The sequence below is a fragment of the Lepisosteus platostomus genome, chromosome 8 (genome assembly GCF_059453375.1).
Source record: "Lepisosteus platostomus isolate fLepPlt1 chromosome 8, fLepPlt1.hap1, whole genome shotgun sequence".
Lineage (NCBI taxonomy): Eukaryota > Metazoa > Chordata > Actinopteri > Semionotiformes > Lepisosteidae > Lepisosteus > Lepisosteus platostomus.
This window is the reverse complement of record NC_142618.1, coordinates 54050260-54070963: the sequence shown is the minus strand read 5'-3', so window position 1 is coordinate 54070963 and position 20704 is coordinate 54050260. Positions and strand designations below refer to the sequence as shown.

The 20704-nt window shown below is 36.2% G+C and overlaps 1 protein-coding gene across 3 annotated transcripts in view; it reads right to left on the bottom strand.

Annotated features, from left to right (window-relative positions):
* Positions 1–16764, bottom strand: part of ralylb (RALY RNA binding protein like b) — a 157850-nt gene extending 141086 nt beyond the window's left edge. Inside the window, exon 1 of one of the 3 annotated variants that reach the window (XM_088643955.1) lies at positions 16527–16764. The gene's annotated coding sequence lies outside the window, so the exon portion shown is untranslated. The remainder of the gene's footprint in view (positions 1–16526) is intronic. The other 2 variants (XM_088643953.1, XM_088643954.1) reach the window with 2 other exon arrangements.
* Between the last annotated feature and the right edge of the window lie 3940 nt (positions 16765–20704).

Genomic DNA, 20704 nt, shown 5'->3' with positions numbered 1-20704 from the left:
TATGGACTGTTGATTTGTAGCTTTCACTCTAAAGCACTATGAGATATCTTGTAATGAAAGACACTATACAGTATACAGTATAATACAATTATTTTATTTTCACATTCACTTTCACACAAAATTACATATATTTTTGTACTGTGTGTTTGTCTACCACTAAGCACTTGAGATGGTGAAAAACTATATTTTAAGTATCACATTTTAGGGATTTCAATTAATAATAATCTCCTTAATAAATCTTCATTACGTTTTAATTACTTCAAATGAGGTTCAAGTTAAAGTAATTGGCAGCACAGATTGGGGACAGAATGCCCTTTAATCCTGAACCCATGATTTTTATCTTCTGCTTGAAACACAATGTGTAAATAAATTATCAAGGTTTGCACTTACATACCATCGCCTGAACCTAAAACGCCTTACTAATGGGACCCAATTCATCCACCACTGAAGTGCAGCCCCCATATAAGTGATGCACAGAGGCTATAACAGCGGCAGTCACACTGCACAACAGATCAGGGGGATATTTAATAAATTACTTCTCCTCTTCACTTGTGAGGGAAGTAAGAATGAATAAATCAATGTTCTGAAGATTAAGGAGAAAACAACAAACACATAACTTGTTCTGTTGATCGAATCATTTTTCACAGCATTGCTTTCTGAGTGTCATACTTCTATTAAACAATAAATCACATACAGCATACACATCTTATGAGCCTCATAAACATGCATTTTCATAGAGGTGTCTTCAAATATTTGCATACACTCTGATTAAGATTTTTCTATGAGAAAACAGCTCAAAATACTAACCTGAAAAAATATACAGTACATGAATAAGACAATGCAATACAAGCAGGTAGATGCATCAGCAGCATAGGATGCAAAGGAACAGGAAAAGGTTTATTCCAGGCTGAAAAGAAAAGAGACACCACATTTCAGCTGTGGAGCCTTCTACAGGTGTGAAGAAGGCTCCACAGCTGAAACATTGTGTCACAATTCAATCAGCTGCCTTTAGCAACCTGCTATTTTCCACTACCTTTGTTTTCCGAATTTGCATCACAGAGATGCAATTCAGAGAGAACTGCTACTGTAGATGTAGGAGAGCATTACAATTATTTAAAAAAATTCCTGTAACAGAAAATAAAACATTAAAATAGATGTGTTGCAGACTAAAAGAAATGTTGAGGAAAACCATTTAATTTATATCTCAGATGCATGTAAAATGCACAGCTGTTTTACTTAGAATTTGGAAAGCTGACATCAGCTGAGACTGACATCAAGGGCAACAGGAAAGTCACAGAAAGCATCCTCGATAATCACACACTACACTGTGCATCAACCTTATACCCTAGATCCAGCACTGAAGCACTCTTTATTTTAATTTGCTTCAGCTGCTGCTCCTTAAAGGCATTATACTATAGCTGGTTCTCCAGTTTACCTTTGTCCATTTTTACTACTATTAAAAAGCGTTTTCTTGGGAAAATCTTACAAAACAGACCTTCTAATGCAATACCTCTGTAAATTAGCATGTGGGAACAATAATTTTAACCTTGGATAATGCACTTTATATAAATGTATTGGCTGCATTAGCTTCCCATCTCCCCTCAATGGGCCAACACCATAAACACAAGCATCCACCTGAACACCCTTCCTCTAATTTAAAAAGATAAAGCTAAGATACCACAGAGAATGAAGATAGCTCCTTGGGTTCACTTAGTACTTCACATTCACAGATTCTTATTTTTACATCTCAAAAATCATTGAATTGGTAAATGTAAACCCTGGGTCACATGGTAAGAATTTGTTATTCCCATTCCCTATTATATTGGGCATTCACACACTTTCTTGTCTCTTTAAAATATTTCAATTCTGATTTAGTTTGTTAACTAGTTAAATTTAAAGGTTATGCAAAAACAAACAGAAATAGTGGAAAACAGAAATAGTGGCAAGGGAATTACAAAAAGACTTGGCTGAAGTCAAGAACTGGGCATACACAAGGCAATTTAAACTTAGCATTTATTATTATAAGGGCAAAGTGATCCACAAAGGTAGCAGAAATATACACTGTATATTCTGCATAGGCGTTTCAGAGCTGTAGGAAGCTTCACACTGGGTTTCAATGTATTGTATATTCTTCTATTTCTTCTTCAAACAATGTGGGGAAACAATGTGGTACCTCACTTAGAATACTGCATTTTGTTTTGGTCACCCTCCCACTAAAAACATATTAATGCATTAGAAAGAGTTATAGGCACAGTAACAGGTACGAACATCCAATCTCAGACACAGACACAGACTAGAGAACTGAAAGGGCATTTGATCCACACTTATTAGATCTTAATGGGTACAGATAAGGTTAATCCAGGTGACTACTTAAAACACAAAACAAAGACAAGCAAATGTTTATATATAAAAATATATTTTACTTAGGACAGAGAACAGGAGTTGTGGATATCTGGAATAGGCTGTCCAGCCAGGAGGATGAGGCCCAAATGACAGATGGAATTTTAGTTACCACAGCTACTAAGGAAGAACAATGGGCCAAATGGCCTTCTATCATTTGAATTCTGTCTTAAGTTCTTATTCCTTAAGTGAATGACCAAGACAGAACCAATTTGTGCTTCTTTCCTGTTGCAAGAAGAAAAGAGTATGAGAGGATCTTAAAAGCTTCAGACCAACACTGGGACTCAATGGAATGAAATGTTCCATTGAAGCATGCAGGCGTAAGCTATGAGTTCACCAGAACCATGGCCTAAATTTAAACATCGTTTTGTTTTTTCCTTCATCTTTTCCTAAAGGAAACCTGGAGACTCCATAATGCCTACTGTAATACCATCTTATCTGCAGAGCTACCACTTGCACATTTTCTGCTGATCATCTTGCTTGAGTAAAATATATCATCAATAAACCTTTGCCTGATTAGATCAATTACAATATTACCTTTTCCCTAGAAGCACAACATTTTGCTTTTCAGAATTATATTAACTACCTTAATTATATTAATTCAATATTAACTTATTTTCAGGTATTTTATTATCAACAAACAGCAGATATTGGAATGACTGGCTATCGGATGACGGGTGGCTGGAAGAACCTCACAGCAGCACATTTAGGGCACTACTGGGTAGCTCTGCTGGTAAGAGTCCTTGCTCAGACTTATGGTTCAGAGGTTACCAGTTCAAGGCTGTGTTATGTCATTAGACATGTGTAATAGGGATTCCCCAGCCACCAGAGCGCAGTCTGATTAGCTGTGCTAGAGTTGGATGGTTTTCCAATCTTTCAGTCAGGATTCTCTCAGTTTTTGGAAGACGTATATCTCTTGGGACCTTGTAGGTGTCTGCATGCTTGCAGTGCCATCAGTGAGAAAAGCACCACTACCTCTGATGTAAGGCAAGTAAGCAATGAACGGGTCTGACAGTTAGAGGTGTCAGCTGAATTTTGAAACAACTGGTGATTCCAAATTGAGTGAGAAAAAAATAATTAGTATTTCCATCCAGCCATTTTCTAACCACTTTATCCAATACAGGATTGCAGGGGTGCTGGATCATCCCATCAAGCAACAGGCGCAAGGTACAGTAGGATACACTCTGGATGGGACACCAAACCACCACAGGGCAGACAAACACAGGCACAAACATGCACATTCTCACACCAGGATCGATCTTCCAAGAAGCCTACCAGTATATTTTGGGGGAGTAGGAGGCTCACTCAAACACAGGGAAAACATACAAACTCCATGCTGATAGCGCCCCAGGAAATGAACCCAAGATTGCAGCGCTGGAAGGCAGCAATGCTAATACTGTGTCATCATGCTGCTCATATGCATGCTGCCCACTTCCAAAACGTATTTATTGGTATCATTTGTAGTTACTTATATGCTGTAAATGAATTATTTCTACATTTCATTTAAACATAAAAGCATGGTTTGGAGAAAGGAATGAATTTCAGAATATAATGGGCATTCTCTGTGTCCCTAGACCCTTGAGTGTTATCCGCTTTTTGAATCACGGAAGTTCTGATCTGAAATACATTACTGTACCTCAATGAATAATGAAATAACAATATAAAATAGGTTTGCACTCAACAATTTCTACAGAATTGGATTGTCTTAATGCTTGCATCGGCGTGAAGCCAAAACACATTATATCTATTCTCATCACAAAGATCCAGCTCAAACCTGTTTGACCTCACTAAAAGTATGAAGAGAGAGGCACTAACAGAGGATAAACTTGTGAGCCTTACTTCATCTCATTCAGAACTTTTGACAGGCGGAAACAAAAATGTCATCCCTATGCCTTAAAATTAGAGATGAGAGTGAAAATACTTTCTGATTAAACATAAAACTTAATAAACAAAATCAAAAAACATATCTGTTAAATGCTATGCTAAATACATGATTCACTTTCATGTTATTTTTAGCTGTATCTGTGTAAGAAGCACTCATAAATACCTATAAATCTTACTTTTCTAATTGTATTTTTGAGTACTTTTACCTGGTATATACTGTAAAGCTGCCCAACACCAGATTTTAACATTTGCTCTTCAAAGAATATACAATATTACAAAGACCCTTAACATCTCTTTGGAAATGGTGAAGTCCATCATTAAGAAGTGGGAGACATCCAGACTCTGCCTGGATCATGGTTTCTCTCAAAAATGGGTAGTTGGACAAGGAGGAAACTGGTTAGGAATGCCACCATGAGCAAGTTATAAGTTTAAGTTATAACATTCAGGGGCTGAGACAGGTGAAATATCTATGATATATCTATATCAATAACCCAGTCAATGATCCAAAGTACAAAGCCAAAGGTACAGTGAAGGGGCTTCAGAATAAATAAGTGAAAGTCCATCAGTGGCCCAGTCAAAGTCCTAACTTGAATCCTACTGAGAATTTGTGAAAAGACTTGAAAACTGCTGCCCATAAGCAATCCCCAAGCAACTTGAGAGAGCTTGAGCAAATTGGCCAAGACAAATGTGCAAAAATTCTATCAAGACTGTGTGAAAAATTAGTTAAAGCCTTACACAAAACTCTCTGCTGCAACTGCTGCCAAAGGTGTGACCACCAAATATGGAGTTCACAGGTCTAAATACTTCTAAAATCAACATATTTCAGTTTTCTCTTTAGTTTTAGCTGACATTTACTGTAACTTACCTTACCCTTAAAAGTCTTCAGTTTGAGACATGGAAGCCTTATTTTACAATTTTATAAAATGGGACACCATATGAAGGATCTGAATGCTTTTGAAGGCACTGTATAATCTACTAATTTAACTCACAATTTTAGTTATACAATTTTACCAGTAACAGAGGTCAAATGTAAAGGTCTATAGTCATTTAGGTTTGATTTGCCCCCTTCTTGTGTAGTGCTATTACATTGGAATTCTCCAATCAACGGGTACGTCTATAAATTTAAGTGACTGTTGAAAGATCCTAGTTGATGCTTTGAAAATAACATAACCCATTTCCTTAAGAACAATTGCAAGGAAAACAGCAAGGAAAGATGATTTGATTTAAGCACTCCTGATCCCTATAGCACTTTGGTCTCTGTCATATTGAGAGTACTCAATACTGAGTATTCATGCTCTTGCCCTACAGTATGTTCATTATCATTTTGTACTCTATTACTTTTAGCCCAGACAAGGATATTGTTTTCTACCTCTCTTTTAGCATTTTTAGCATCATATTTGGCATACCCTTGCAGCTAATGTACTAATCTTAGTTGTTCTTAATTTTTTACATGCACTACTGAGTACAGTACATTATTTCCTTTGATGTGTCCGTGAACTAATTAATTAAACCAATTAGGCCACTAATTGTTGGTCCTTTGACTATTATCTTCAGCAATTAGTTTTTTGTGCCTGAGACATACAGTAAGAACATAAGAAAACTTACAAACAAGAGGAAGCTATTGGGCCCATATTATTCATGTGGTCTTACAGTAAATGAACCTAAACTTAATAGCCACTTGTGTCCTATAACACTTGTGTTGTTGCTGATCATGATGTCCCTAGAGTTACCTCAGTCAATACCTTTCAAGATCTTGAATAGCTTAATCAAGCAATTACTGTACGTACTGTATATCCTGTGAATCAAAAGAAACATATTACTCATAACTGCAAAAAACACAGCTATTATCAGGAAATTAAAATCTTTTTATAGCAATAGCATTAACATTTTATTGAACAGACATGACATGGTAAATGTATTATGCTAATTAACATTTGTTATCAAAAGGTTTGCTCATCAGGGGTCTGCTATGAAAGTCAAAGGCAAGTAGTGTGTGGGCACAGCTACACTGGAAGCAATACAAGTGAGACATTTATGATGCATGTTCTGCATAAAAGAACATAAATTCATCTTTGCACAAGTTAAATATCCAAATTATCACAACAAAAAAATAAAAAAGGTGAGCTACACTTGGACTTATCATTGCAGACCTAAAAATTGAACATTTTTATTGCTCTTGTAAACTTAACATATTAATGAATTAAATGAATGAGCTGTAGAAACCTAAGGTTTAAAGTGTTTTAAAAACCCCAGTAACATTTAGAACATAGGAAGGATTTGTCTATCTATACCTTTCTTAACCAGTGAAAAAAACATTAAATTATCCAGGGTATCAGCTTTAACAGCATGGCTGGGTAACGTGTTCTACACAAGCTAGATCAGACAAATGGGCTCCTCTCTTTTATAACATTGCTGAGGTTCCCTCTGTGCATCCTGTTCTCAGTTTCAAATGCATTTACTTATTATAGTTTCTACTTGTAATTTAGACCCTTTATAGCCAGGCTTTCTAACAGACATTTATAGGGGAGCGGGTGCTGGTGATTGTGCAAGACCTTGATGCTCAGAGACACAGCATTCACAACAAGGCAGACAGAAGCTCTTGGACAGATGCAGGAGACAATGCAGTCCTCCCGTTTTTCAAACAGGAGGACTGCTGCTCAAGCCAAGGCAATGGAAAAAGAAAATAAAACAGTTATAAAAAAATGTTTTTTAGTCAGATGGTGATTCTGTTCTATTTCACAGAGTTGGTGCACGTAAGATAACAGAAATGCTCTTGCTAAAAAGCATTGGCTCACACTGGCCTGTATGCCCCCCCTCTAGGATGATGGACAGGAGGATGTGTGGCAGACAGGCTCAAGTAAGGACAGGGAAAGGCCAGCTTCAAAGAGTATGACAGGGAGCCATAGCTAGAGGCCACCGAGGGACAGGGTGTTCATAAGGACCAAGGAATAAGCAACCACTTGTCTTCAAATGGATGGGCATGAACAAGTTTCCACTGGTCAGTTAATTACCATCGATTACCAAGAACGAAATGTTAGTTCTAACACATGACAGACAGATCTGTCACAGAAACGCAGACTCTTTTCTACTGCATGTATGTTTTAGAAAAAAAACATATGTAACATACTGTATGTACTGTATCTGAGGACATGGTCAAGTGGCAACTTGTGGTTCAGCTAAAAAAGGCATATCTTGTGACTCGGGTCGATCATAAAGGTTTAATGAATAAAAAGTTTTCTTTTGCTGAGGACCTTGTTACAGTAAGACGTATCAGTCTCTCAACCAAACTCAGTGGTGACAGTGGGGGAAGGGGGAAGTACACTGTGAGAAGGACCCAAGACACCTGATTACACAGAGAAAATTTCCACAACACGCAGTAAATCTGTCCCTGTAATTGCAAAACAAGCTTTACATTTTTATTTATTTTTTCTGTCAGCTTCATCCTCCCCCTTCTGGATTTATTCCCAGTGGCACTGCCCACTCTGCTTTCTGCAGCAGCGTCGTATTTCCTCAGAAATAAAAAAAAAACACCTGACACAATATCCATACAGTACAGGACTGATACCAGAAAAGGTTCCATTATGAAAATCTAACACAGAAACCATAAATAACCATAAACCCTGCATGCAGCACGCTTTGTCAGGCAAATACATATCAACAGTCCATTATATGAGAAAAATCTAAAGCAAAACATATCAGTTCCTTGCATTACATATTCATCTTTCATTACTGTAATTCAGGAAATTTATCAGAGTGTCCATTTAATTTTAACCACTCATCTGTAAATAGTGTTAATATAGCAATGATGGCTTCTACCCCATTTGGCCAAAGTGGGTGAGGGGTTATACGACGCTTTAGTATTTTATATCACAATGTTTTTCAGGATACTCCATATTGATTTTTTTTATTCATGGCACAAAAATGAAAAAGAAAAAATAATGTGAAAAATGACACCCATCATCACTAAATGACAAAAGCAAAAGTAAATGAGGTTTGAAAAATGACAGTGGTTAAGAATGTCCCTGAATCTAATTTCCCTTTCTTTGTACTCATTTAAACATAATCTCCTAAATGGGTTTAAGAGTAAAAAGCGAGATTATGTGAAATGCTTAATTTGCCATTCTCAAATTGAGTAGACCATAAGTGTGCAATTTTGCCATTCTTACTTTTAAGTTGGCTTTGAAGTGTAACACACATCAGAGAAATTCAAACTCTTTGCTTCTTTGTCTGCGTATCAGAGGGTCCATAGTAATGGGCTGTTTCAAGTCTGGCAGGTAGGAAGTATTTCCTCTGGTGGAATACGCAGTGAGTGATGTCTTGTGTTAGCTATGAAAAATGTACTGTAGCAACACACCCATCTTTCTCTTCACATTAACTCTCATTCATTTTTTTTTTTACTTTTCAAAATCCACTTAAATAAAGAAGGAGTGGAAATAGACTTATAACAAATATTTTGTGCTTTTAGATGAAAATGGAAGAGCTAATAAATAGATAAATAGCGAATAGTTGTCTATGGAAGAATATTTATGAAAAAAAGTTGTTCACATTTTGTGGATACAGTATTCCTACATCTGTTTGTCAATATTTGCTATACTCCCACCACCTTCTTATAACCAGGAACAGCTCTTTACCCAAAGGATTATGGGTGCCAGTTACCCAGCCATGTTGTTGAAGCCAATGAACTGGATGAGATCACTGGTAAGTAACAGCCCAACAGTTCCCAACAGTAACTACCAACTACTCCATGGACCTGGTGGGTGAAATGGCCTCCTATCGTTTGTAAGCTTTCTCGTGTTCTTGTCTTTGTCAGGACACTTTCTCAAATTTAGTCCACATTCACAGCACTTTGTACTTGCTCCAGTACACACACAAATGCTCTTCCCAGCTACAGACTACTGTACATTTAGATGGTTGCGACTTAAGAATACTTAGAAAGTCAACTAAATACAAAAAGCTAAACAGAATATCTAAATGTTAACATAATCACAGAGAAATCAGAATTTCAATTATTTTAAATTATTAACTGTCTCCAATTAAGAATATAAGTACAAATGTTCCAAATTTTAATAGTAGTAAATATAAATGCCCTTGCTATCTCCAAAACACAATGTGTACTAGGTAACATTTGGTATAAGGAGAAACTAATATCTTTTTGTTACCTATTTATGTACTGCATATTCAACTCGCTGAATTTGCTGTTCAATTTTGCAAGCTGGGTACTAAAATGATTTTACTTTATTTAGTTGAAATTACTAAAAATGCAAATTGCACATTTCACAAGGAGAGTTTGATGAATTATGTCGCACAATTATTTAAAATGCAAATATTTTTAACAAGCACTGGTACTGTAGAAAATGTAATAGCTGCAGTACCATGTGCAACTACAGTAGGTAAGGTAATTTAGTTAGTCATCTACCAATTTAAATTATACTGTATGTTTATAGTATGGGTGTTACTCAACACAACCTCCTTAGACCCACCACAATCTGATTAAAATAACTGACCCAATGTATTTACTGTATAAGGGACAATACATTACATTTTGAAATATTTCTAGATAAACAAAAATCAATAGGCTCCAAATAGTTTTAGCAAAATAAAGGAAGCTCTTGTTCTGCTCTATCACAAACTTGAGCTTTTGTTATGAGAAACAATCCATTTCAAGGGCAAACTGCATGAAGTTAAGCTACACTGTCGTTAAACTGCTTTGTTTAAGTGCTGTATTATAATTCAAAAGCTTTAATATAATTGTCACTTAAAAGACTTTCACCCCCTGGTCTCTGAATGTAGGTTTAATTGCCCAGATTAGCATTACTAAACTATAGATCCTGTATTTATCAAATTAACAGCTCAGCAAGGGAACCATAAGTACTCAGTGCTTATTAAAAGTGAATACTCCAAGCCAAAGGTAAATGTTTCATCTGGAAAAGGGATGAGTGAATTGCCTGAGATTGGCAAATATTAGATGATGTTCCCTTTCACAAAAACACAATTAGAAAGATAGGAAAGCAGGAAATAGTTTTACTGCTTCTCCATTAAAAATCCCAATAATTGATCATAAGAATCCTCAAATGCAAAGTTTGATCTCTACTATTTTTACTAAATAAAAAATTAAAGGTCTATTAAAGGAATACGTGCTTTTATCTAAGAAAGCAATTATTTGTCAAAGAAATACCCTGCAAACCATTAACAGTAATGCAACACATATTTCCAAATCTTTTAGGTACTTACGGGGGCACAGAATGACAAGAAAAGATCTACTCGTTCAAAATAATAGATAAAACCTATATAACAATGTTAAAACAGAGGGTAGGCACACTAGTATTGGTTGACTTGTATTGAACGTATACTGTATGTGGTATGTTCAAAGTGATGTGGTGATACTTGTCTGAAACCGCATTCCCCAGAAGTCAACGGGGAATGATCTTCCGTCCCCAGTCACCCGACCAACTGGCTGAATAACAATTAAAAACAGGAAGTTGAGGTTGTTGACTGGAAAGCTGGCAGAGCCTCAATTAAGCGCAGCACAAGTCCACACTTGTCTGGCCTTTTCAGCACTTTTTGGGGTTGGCTACTGTTTCTCTGGAACTTCCCAAGCTGTTCACTGACATCACAAAAAAGCATCCACAGTATTTTGTCTCTCAGCCTTGAGGGAACTGCCCCTCTAACATTCACACGACAGAGCAGCTAATTTTCGTTTGTCCTCCCCTCCTATTCTGTAACTCTGGGGATATTTGTCTCTTCTCCCTTTCTACAGTTTATTTTGGGAAAAATATATTTTTTTCCTATTCTTCACACTCTAAACTGAGTGGCAAGTTCTGCTCCTCCATAGAATCAGGCGTGATCTGTCTTTTCTTTCCTTTTCTCAGCAAATCCCTGGGCCACAGGCATCGTCATCATCGCCACATTCCGGGGAATATGGTTTCAAAAACTACCTTCTTGTCTGAACTCACCACCCTCCTACTTAATTTAAGGGCACTCTGAGAACATTAATATTGTATTATACAGTGGTCCAATTAGCCAGTTTGGGCCATTTTAGATTTTGGAAAAAAATGAGACACAGAGAGGTGTTTAGTGATAACCGAGGCATCTCTGATTGCATGAAGTGGATGTGCACGTATTGGTAAAAGTTCTCATTTCTCCTGAAACAAAATAGGATTATAAAAGCAAAGGCATTTCCTTAACAACCAGCTTAACGCAGACTATTAAAGTGAAACAGAATTCAAGAAATAGCACAAAATGTGCATGTGAATAGCAATAATTACTTCCATGACTAATCAGATTTCAAGGTACAAAATAATACCTTCTAATTCAGTAATGATTAATATAGGTGCTAGTATGAAAACACAGCATGAAAATACAGATGAATACAGTATGAAAAATATATTTTTACTTAGCGAGGTAATGACCTCAGATTAAAAGGATAAAATATAACTGTTCCAGCTCTTTAATAATATGAAGACAATTACAGTATATTTAATCAGGAAGACCAATTCTCAAATTTCCATACCACTTTCCACAACATTGCATTGTTAGGGTACTTCTACATTACAATTGTAAGTAACGTAGTAAGAAAATTAAAAAAATATATCTACTAATATTAAATTGGCTTATCTCCTGATAATTTCTAAAGGTTATGATAATAATAAAAGGAAGGGTAGTCTTCAGGGCACCTTTGTCACACAACTTTTTTCATAAAATATAAAACCATTATTAAATTTGAAGATTTTTTTTCCTGAAAACCTCGGACACAAGATTTCTTTAACCGAAATGGTTCTACCTCATGTACATTTCTGAGAGAATTTAGGTGCCTTAAACTGTGCCTTCAGTACAGTCTCAAGTGGCTACACATAGAAGAAATGGCATTGTTTTGGTCTCAGATCCATCCTGATATGAAATTGCTCTACTAATCTTGTGCTCATAATATCCTGTGTTTGAACTCCACATTTGTTAGAAAAAACATGCAGTACCTAAAAGAAGTGATAAGGGTGAAATATATGATTCTTAATACTGGTGTTGGGCACTGTGATTTCATGTACTGTTTGGCATCATGAAAGCAAGGCCTTATCTGTCTTCTGAGTCTGGCACATAAGCTGATCTTCCTGTATTCAGCTCTAAATGTAGGTCACACAGTCTGGTGTATGACAATGTCTACAGTCCTGCTGATCATAACACTGACATTATGCAAGTATGCAACAGGGAGACAACAATAACAGATTTTATTACAAATCAGGAAGCCAGGTTCCTACTGTACCTTGTGTTGACAGCAATATACAGTATGAATTATTTTGAAATGGACAGTAAAATATAAAGTTACTTGAGGAATAATGAAAAAATATCCTTTAATTACGAACTTTTTAAAAAGACGATTGTGCAAAAGAGCAAGTCAAATATGTAAGAACATTTATTTACTGTATATAGAAAAAAATAACTGTAATAATAGTATTTTTATTATGATTATATTGTGAACCAAAAACTAGATATATTTGTTTTGCTTACTGGCTACAATCAATGTAGTAAAACTTAGTGGAGCTACAGTATGTGTTGTTTTATTATACTGATTTGTTCTTATTTTATTATGCAAATAAAAACTACTAAAAAGTGATCAGAAATATAAATACTACATACCTGTAATGTACTAATGTACTGATGCTTAAAAAAATATAGCATGTCAAATTTGGCAATGAAATGACTTTCCTAATGTAATAAGGTTTAAATTTTAAGCCTTCAATACAGTTATTATGTGTAAGATCATTTACCTTTTTACTGATATGCTAAATCAACCTTGTGAGCATTATGAAACTGTATTGCAACTAGACAGCTCAATCCCAATAATCACACATTAAATTAATGCTGCACTACCATACATTTCTGTTTTCATCCTACTTATTAATTTATGCCACAACATTCATTAAACACATCAATACAACAAACGTAAAGGTCTCATTCACTGCTCTTAACAATAATAAATCAATTACATCATGGGCCCTCAGGAATGGAGCAAATAAAAAAAGAGTTATACCCTTTCAAAATAACCTAAATAATTACATTAACACATACTGTATCTATACCATTATCAGTCATTTTTTTTAAATGCTTCTTTAATAATTAATGTTTTGTTGGTGGAACATTTAATGACATCATCATTTAGATACATCTATATACTCAGGGACAAGAAGACAAGACATCCATCTAATCATTCATTTTCAATAACCACTAAGTTCAGTACAGGGTTGATCAGATGGTTTACCCCACATGGGCACAAGTAGGATACACCCTGGAAGGGATACCAGACCTTCAGAGAATACACATGCATTCACACCTAGACAGCATGTCTTTGAACTATGGCAGGAAAGCAGAGCTGCTGGACAATCCCCATGTGGCAATGGGGAGAACGTGCATACTCCACACAGAAGGTACCACAGTCTGCAACGAAATCCACAGCCAAAGAGCTGTGAGACAACAATGCTAACGGCCATGTCACCCTGGACAACGCATCAATGCTTTAAAACTGACACTCTCAGCACCTACGTAATTACAGGCAACAGTAATGTTTTTGACACTCCCCAATCACTGAAACAGGTGCTAATATCATAACATGATGAGAAAGATATAATGTTTTCAAAGTCCTCATAAAAACACAGCAACATCTTCCCTTTCTGTTTCATATTTTCTTCTATCACTATTAAAGCCGCAACCCTCGTGTCTCATAATATAAAAACTGTATTCTTACCAATAACTTAAGAAAGCAACTACTTTCTTGTCTAAAGGAATTCACTAAAAGGACAACAACACAAGTCACACAATGCAGCTTGTAACCTAGATTAAAAAATGAGACCAAAACTAAACAATGTTAATTATTTAGAAATAAACTAAATGTGAATTCAACAGTCATTTACATGCCCAACAGTTATCTATTATTCAATATCTTGGATTTGGGACAAATTAATCCTATCCACTACATTCAATGCATCTTAGACTTCAGATACTGTACATACTTTTTTAAATATTATTGGGTAAATTCACAAATACAACTTTAAAGAACTTGATCATGGCAAGACTTGATCACACCCTTAATGTTAACAGAAAGACACACTGTCCCTCGTTCTTTTGACTTGAGAAAAGACCAAGAAAGGTAATCCAATCAGTGTCTCATCATCCCCCTTCTTTATGTAATACAGTGTGTGGAAATGGTTTTCTGGTCTCGCACTCAGATGCAGGGTCACCAGCCAAAATAACCAATAAACTAACCTAAATCATTACAGAATATGAAATGGCTACATACTCTTGTCACACAACTTGTAACTCTTCCAATAGGTAAATAAAGAGAATTTGAAATACAAACTGGAAACCTAAGTACAATATTTAACGTTTTTATTTAGGTATTCTAAAAATGCAGGAGAATGATTAAGGGGGCACTGTTATTAATGTATGTTCCTTCGTGTCCTGATTTTCAAACCTTATTTTCAAACATCTGCAGTCGATGTGTGTTATTATGCGTTGCATCTGCAATTAAAAATACAGTATATACTATGAAAAAGGGCTCTGGAGCATACTGTAGTTATCACCTGAGAAGTGCATCGGCGAGTACATGTATTTTGCTTCCACAATATTTAAAATAAAATGGAAATTACGTATGCAGGTATACTGTACCATCTATTTTCTAATCTATGGAAAACAGCAATACCTTAGAATTTCTCCACTGCATTCATAACACCTAGGACAAGCGCTATTGCATTCCGTAGTATCGAGACCAATGCGCTGACCAGCTTGCTGTGTTCAAACTCTTCCAAGACATTCTTGATTCTTTTATTCCCTGATAAGGTTCTGCAATCACACCGCACCAGAGTGGGGCTGAAGTACAGAGGATGTGCACGTTTATCTTTCACAGCAAGGAGCAATGCTTCGTTCTTTAAACACTAGAAAACGGGATATTTGAGAAACGGCAAATACTGTACTCTACACAGCATACTGTACAATACGTCTGTGTGTAAAGCCTGGTATTGTAACTTCGACAATGAAAATGATGCTTAAAAAAAAACAACGGAAATACAATTATATACATAGTAAGACTGCAGTGACGCTGAGTTAATCGTCGACAATACGAATCTGGTAATGACAAAGTGGATATAACGTACTGTACGCACGCCTGAAACTTGTTCGTCTACCGCGACAAAGCCTAAATACGAAAATTAAATCGGCACACTTATGAAGTTCACTCGTCACCTGTCCCGAGACACACTCAAAGCATTTAAATTACAAAAACCAAAAACACAGACTCTACGTTTAGGAGAACTGTTATTTACAAAAGCATACACATAATGAAAATAAAACATTGTTCAAGCCTTTGTTTTGTTAAAGAATACAATACTGTGCGATACAGTACAGAGGTCTGTTCTAAATATAGTCAATCAATTTTTTATGAAATAACGCAGGCAGAGATATATAATTTAGTATTTTTCTCTTTTATTGCAAAGTCACAGCAGGTATTAGAATTCAAATGTACATGTCCTTATGAAAATACCTGCGAAAGGCACTCGGATGTTCATTTCATCTTCGTTGACAAGGAAACCAAAAACGCACTTTATTTTTTCCCAAGAAACATTGCACATCCTCTGTTTGTTACAACTAATTCAAAAATAATAATCTCAAAAATATTTTGTTAATCAAATATGCAAAAGTATTAGAAATTCAAAAAACAAAACAAAAAAAAAACAACCTGTGATCATTAAGCTGCAAGAAAAGTTTCAGGTTAAAATATCACCTGGTTTTTAAAAATTATTTCCTCATAGAAAAACAGGAGTAAAATAAAATTAGATGCGTACTCAGTGGCATGCACTGAGCTCACAAAATCACAAAACTCTGAAACAACACTGCAAAATACAAAGCAAAGCATAGCTACAGCAAAAGTCAGAACGAGAGAAAATGAAAAAGAAAAATGTTTAAAAACCACAAGTAGACATGCGTTAAAAATATATAAAACTGCTACCCGCTTTTATAAAAACCAGTTGCATATTTTACAGGTCTGCAAGTATTTGTTTTCCAGTGACTGTCGCTACTGAGTCACACAGGTCTATTCTGTGCACCCCCAGTTCAGAATCACTGCATGCTAAAAACTTGGAGCCTGAAAAAAAACCGCTAAAAACCATAAATTCTTATTTGTCAACACCAGCGAAAGAGGAAAAATAAAAACAAAAAAGGACAAAAATGTTTGTAAAACTGCCATTGAAAACTGTACTCACCGAGCGGGAGTAAAATGTTGCAATAAAAATTGAGATTTGGTATAAAACACAGTATGGCGGTGGAAGCTGAAATGAAGCGCTTTTCTCTCAATCTCTGCCTCGGGCACTGTCATGTGACTCGGATTCAGTCTCCAGCAATGAGCGTGCAGGGGTAGCCCTCGGCAGCCAAGTACTATCTTAACTGGTAAAGGCTCTCCAAAAGTAAAACAGGTACCTAGTCCTTATCATCCTGCAATTTTGGCAGAATGGACTGTGTGGTTTTCTTCAGGTTTTTAAAGACGCAGTGCCCCCTTTTTGTCAGTGCCTACGCAGCCAGGGGAAAACGCAATTAATTGTACTGTACATATTCATTTGGTTTGATTTGTTGTTGAATCTAAAGGCAATAACTATGAGATACGATCTGAGCTAATTTTATACAGTATGTGTATTCTATATATACTGTACATAAATAAGGTTTATGTCCGTATCTACACTGTACATACAGTATGTGCATCTGTGCTGTTGTGTACCGAGCTGCAAGTGCAACGTGCAAGCATTAAGCAGCCACACGAAAATAAAATCTAATAATAATAATAGGTTTATATGAATGCATGCTTTCACCTGCATTTTCGGGGGCAATCATTCCCCACAACTGATAGTCCCCAGTCAGTGGAAGTCTTTCAAGATCAAAGTCCTCTTCTTAGGCATGTGCAGTACAGTAAAATTAGATGCTTATAAATTAAAACCTGGAAGTGTCTGTCCTGGAAACAGCACATTTTCTGCCCAAAGCTATAGGCTTGAAGTGTGTGAAAAAATAATTGCTAATTATTATATTTTCTATTGTTTTGACTGTGATGCTGCCGAGTGTTGTGTTGTAGGTACTGTATGTAGCTCAACCCTTGTAAGCTTAAAGCTACATTTTTTATATATTTTTAACATGAAATGTTTATTGTCCGCAAAACCCTTTCCTTTTCAGTAATTCACATGATCCTTATCATAGATGATTTATAGAAAACATGAATGTAGTTATTATTGTAATTAAACCTGTCATTTAATGGATTCTAAGTTAAAAAATGCTTGGGACACAGACCCAAGCAACAAATAGCATCAAATGGGACACTTTTATTACATTAAAAGGTCCATATTATCCATTATGTACAGTAGATACAGTACTGTTGGAAAAAATGATTTGAGATAAATTTGCTCACCCATCTACCAATAGAACTTGATACATCCATAAATATGCATCCATCAAAGGGCCCATGAAACAGAAGTGCCTTATCCTGGCCCTGCTCAATGGAAAAGCATGAACAGTGCTCATCTCCTCAAAACTGGACTTCCCCAATGGTGAGTGACCACCGCTAGACTTTGCCCTACAGTATGTTATCACTAACTGTGGCTGAAAAGCTGATCAACACATTTGTGTTCTCCCGAATTGACTACTGTAATGCTCTACCAGCTGGGGTATCTAAAACTACATTGAACAAACTGCAGTACAGTATGTCCACAATTCGGCAGCCAGAATCCTGACCAGGTCTAGTGCAAGTGATCACATTACTCCTATCCAGGAGTCCTTGCACTGGCTTCATGTCAAATTCTGTGTGGACTTCAAAATCCTCATGCTCACCTATAAGGCTCTGCATGGCTTGGCACCTTAGTACCTGTCTGAACTATTATCGTCCTACTCTTCTAATTCTGGTCTCCTAACTGTCCCCCAAGCCCTTCTACACTCTATGAGTTACAGGGCCTTCTCCTGTTGTGCCCCAAAGCTCTGGAACTCTCTCCCCAAGGATATCAGAGTCACCTTCTCTAAACTCCTTCAATGCCAGACTCAAAACCTTCTTCTTTTGAAGAGCCTTTACTTAACTGGCTCCATTCTTTACCCCTCTGCTCCTACTATACTTAGTACCACCATCCAGGGTCTCTTTTGTGTGTTGTAATTGTGTTTTATCTTGTGTATTCTTTTTATGTATTGTTGTTGTCATTTTGTTAAGAGCTGTGAAAAGCCACCTTTAAAGGTGCTACATAAAATAAACTTTATTATCATTATGTTTTTCTCTGGCAGTGGGATAGTCAGCTCCCCAGGTGTGGGAAACAACAAAACGTCCACAAAAAATCCACAGTTCAGCACAGTCATTGTGTAGAAGTTAAGCTCTGTGCCTTCGTCTTGCAAAATATTTTGAGGTCTATCATAATTTGGTTAGACACCATGATTTAAATGCACAGCTACACATTTACATCACCTAACAGCCATCTGGATCATCATGCTTGTTGTGGCTTTTCAGTTGTATCTGTCCCTGTCCTGTATTATGCATTTTTATTATGCGTTGCCCCATGTTACTGTCTGTCCAACATCTTGAGAAGTTACTAACTCTACCAGGTTGAAAATGGAGTCTTGCCCTTCCCATGAGAGAGATCCAGAGGCAGAACTAAGGGTTAATATTTTTGCCATTGGCTTATGGTGGGCAATCTGTATTTACACTTGAGACACTGCTTTTCATAATGCTTAATTATTAAGCAGCGTTGGCTTGCAGAATTTTCTATCACATTAGCAATGGACTTTTGTGATACTCCCTGACTTTACTACAGGTGAGTTTAGCATGGTCTTTAACAATATCCATGGTTTCTTCATTGCCGCAGAGACTGGTTGTATGTTGTACTGTATGACTTGTTACTGGTAGACTGAGGAAGGTAATTCCCAGCTGTGTACTGTTAGTACACACTTTCCAAATCTAAATTGTGTTCTCAATATGGATTATTCTATATGGGAATGAAAGATACGGTAACTGTCCCATATTGTGCTGCACTGCTTAATATCTAACCATTTTCTTACATCAAAAACAAATAAAGGTCTTAACTGCATAGAGAAAAAGTGTGCAAAGGGAACACAAAACATTTAATAAAGTATAATAATGATTACTTGCAGTTTTGTACAGTATATGTTTGGAAAATGAAGGTAAACCCAAACACATGAACACACTTTGTCTGGAGGAGCTCTCCAATGAATATAAGACGATCTTCATTAAAAGGACACTTGTAAAGTGGGTATTCATGATCAGTTGGAACATGGACCATTTTGAAAGAAGCTCTGCAAATTTCAAATGACCACAGGAAGCGTTTGTTTATACCTTATCAGTTAGTGAGAGTGTTTTAAAGATCTCGTTTCTGATACAGCACCAGATTGTCAACATAAAAAGCATAAACAATCAGTGAATCCTTGATTATCCCTGCAGAAGTAGACATGTTACTTCTTATTTGCTACTTTTCAGAAAATAAATTGTTGAAGCTTTTTTTGTTGTCTTATACTACTAGAAAGAACAACAAGAGAAGAAGAAAAAGTGTTGAAATAATGAACCAGTACATAACCACAAAAGACTTTTTGTGGCTCAGCTATATTGATATTAGCATAGATCATTGGATAAGTGCTATTACTGGCAATAGGAATGGTTTGGCAACAAAAATAAAGTAGTACCAAACAGTGTTTTTGCACAGAGAGCCGTTGACATGGAAAGAACTGAATCCAACCAGACATGAATTATATTTTATATTGTATTGTATAAGTTGTGAATTTGATCAATCACAGGCCTCTGAACTCCCAAATTTGTACTCCACTGTGCAATGAAATTGGTGCAGACTATCAACAACTTCTTTCTTACGAAGTTCATTGCTTTTCTCTTGAAATCTTTGTTGTGAAGAGTTTCTACTTCAGTGAAATGAAAAACCCTTTAAAATCCAACAGGGATCGGATCAGTAATCTATTTTCAAATGCTGCTGAGGAGGAACCATTGTAAAGTCTAAATGTTAGGGAAGAAGTCAAACAGATTGAAGTTAGCAGTGACATTTTCTTGTTTCAGAAGTACAATAGTAGTTGTGAATGAAACGTCTCAATGTTTTAGGTTAGATCTCTCAACTAAATACCCAGAGCATACCTGAAAGGCAGTGCAACTGTCTGCAACCATGTAAATATGCGATTCTGGATTGTCTGCCTTGGCTGCCAATTAAAACAAAGCACAAAGGAAAACTGGATATGAAGAATGAAATTACTGTACAGTAGCTTACCTTTTGGGTGTGCAATAAGGATTGACAACCTATGTAAAATAACCCAGTTTTAGGTGTCTCATTGAAATGCCAAGTGTTCTGATATTCATTATCTGAGTTTCAACATACTGTAAGTTTTGAGTTGCTTTTTAGGGTCATTC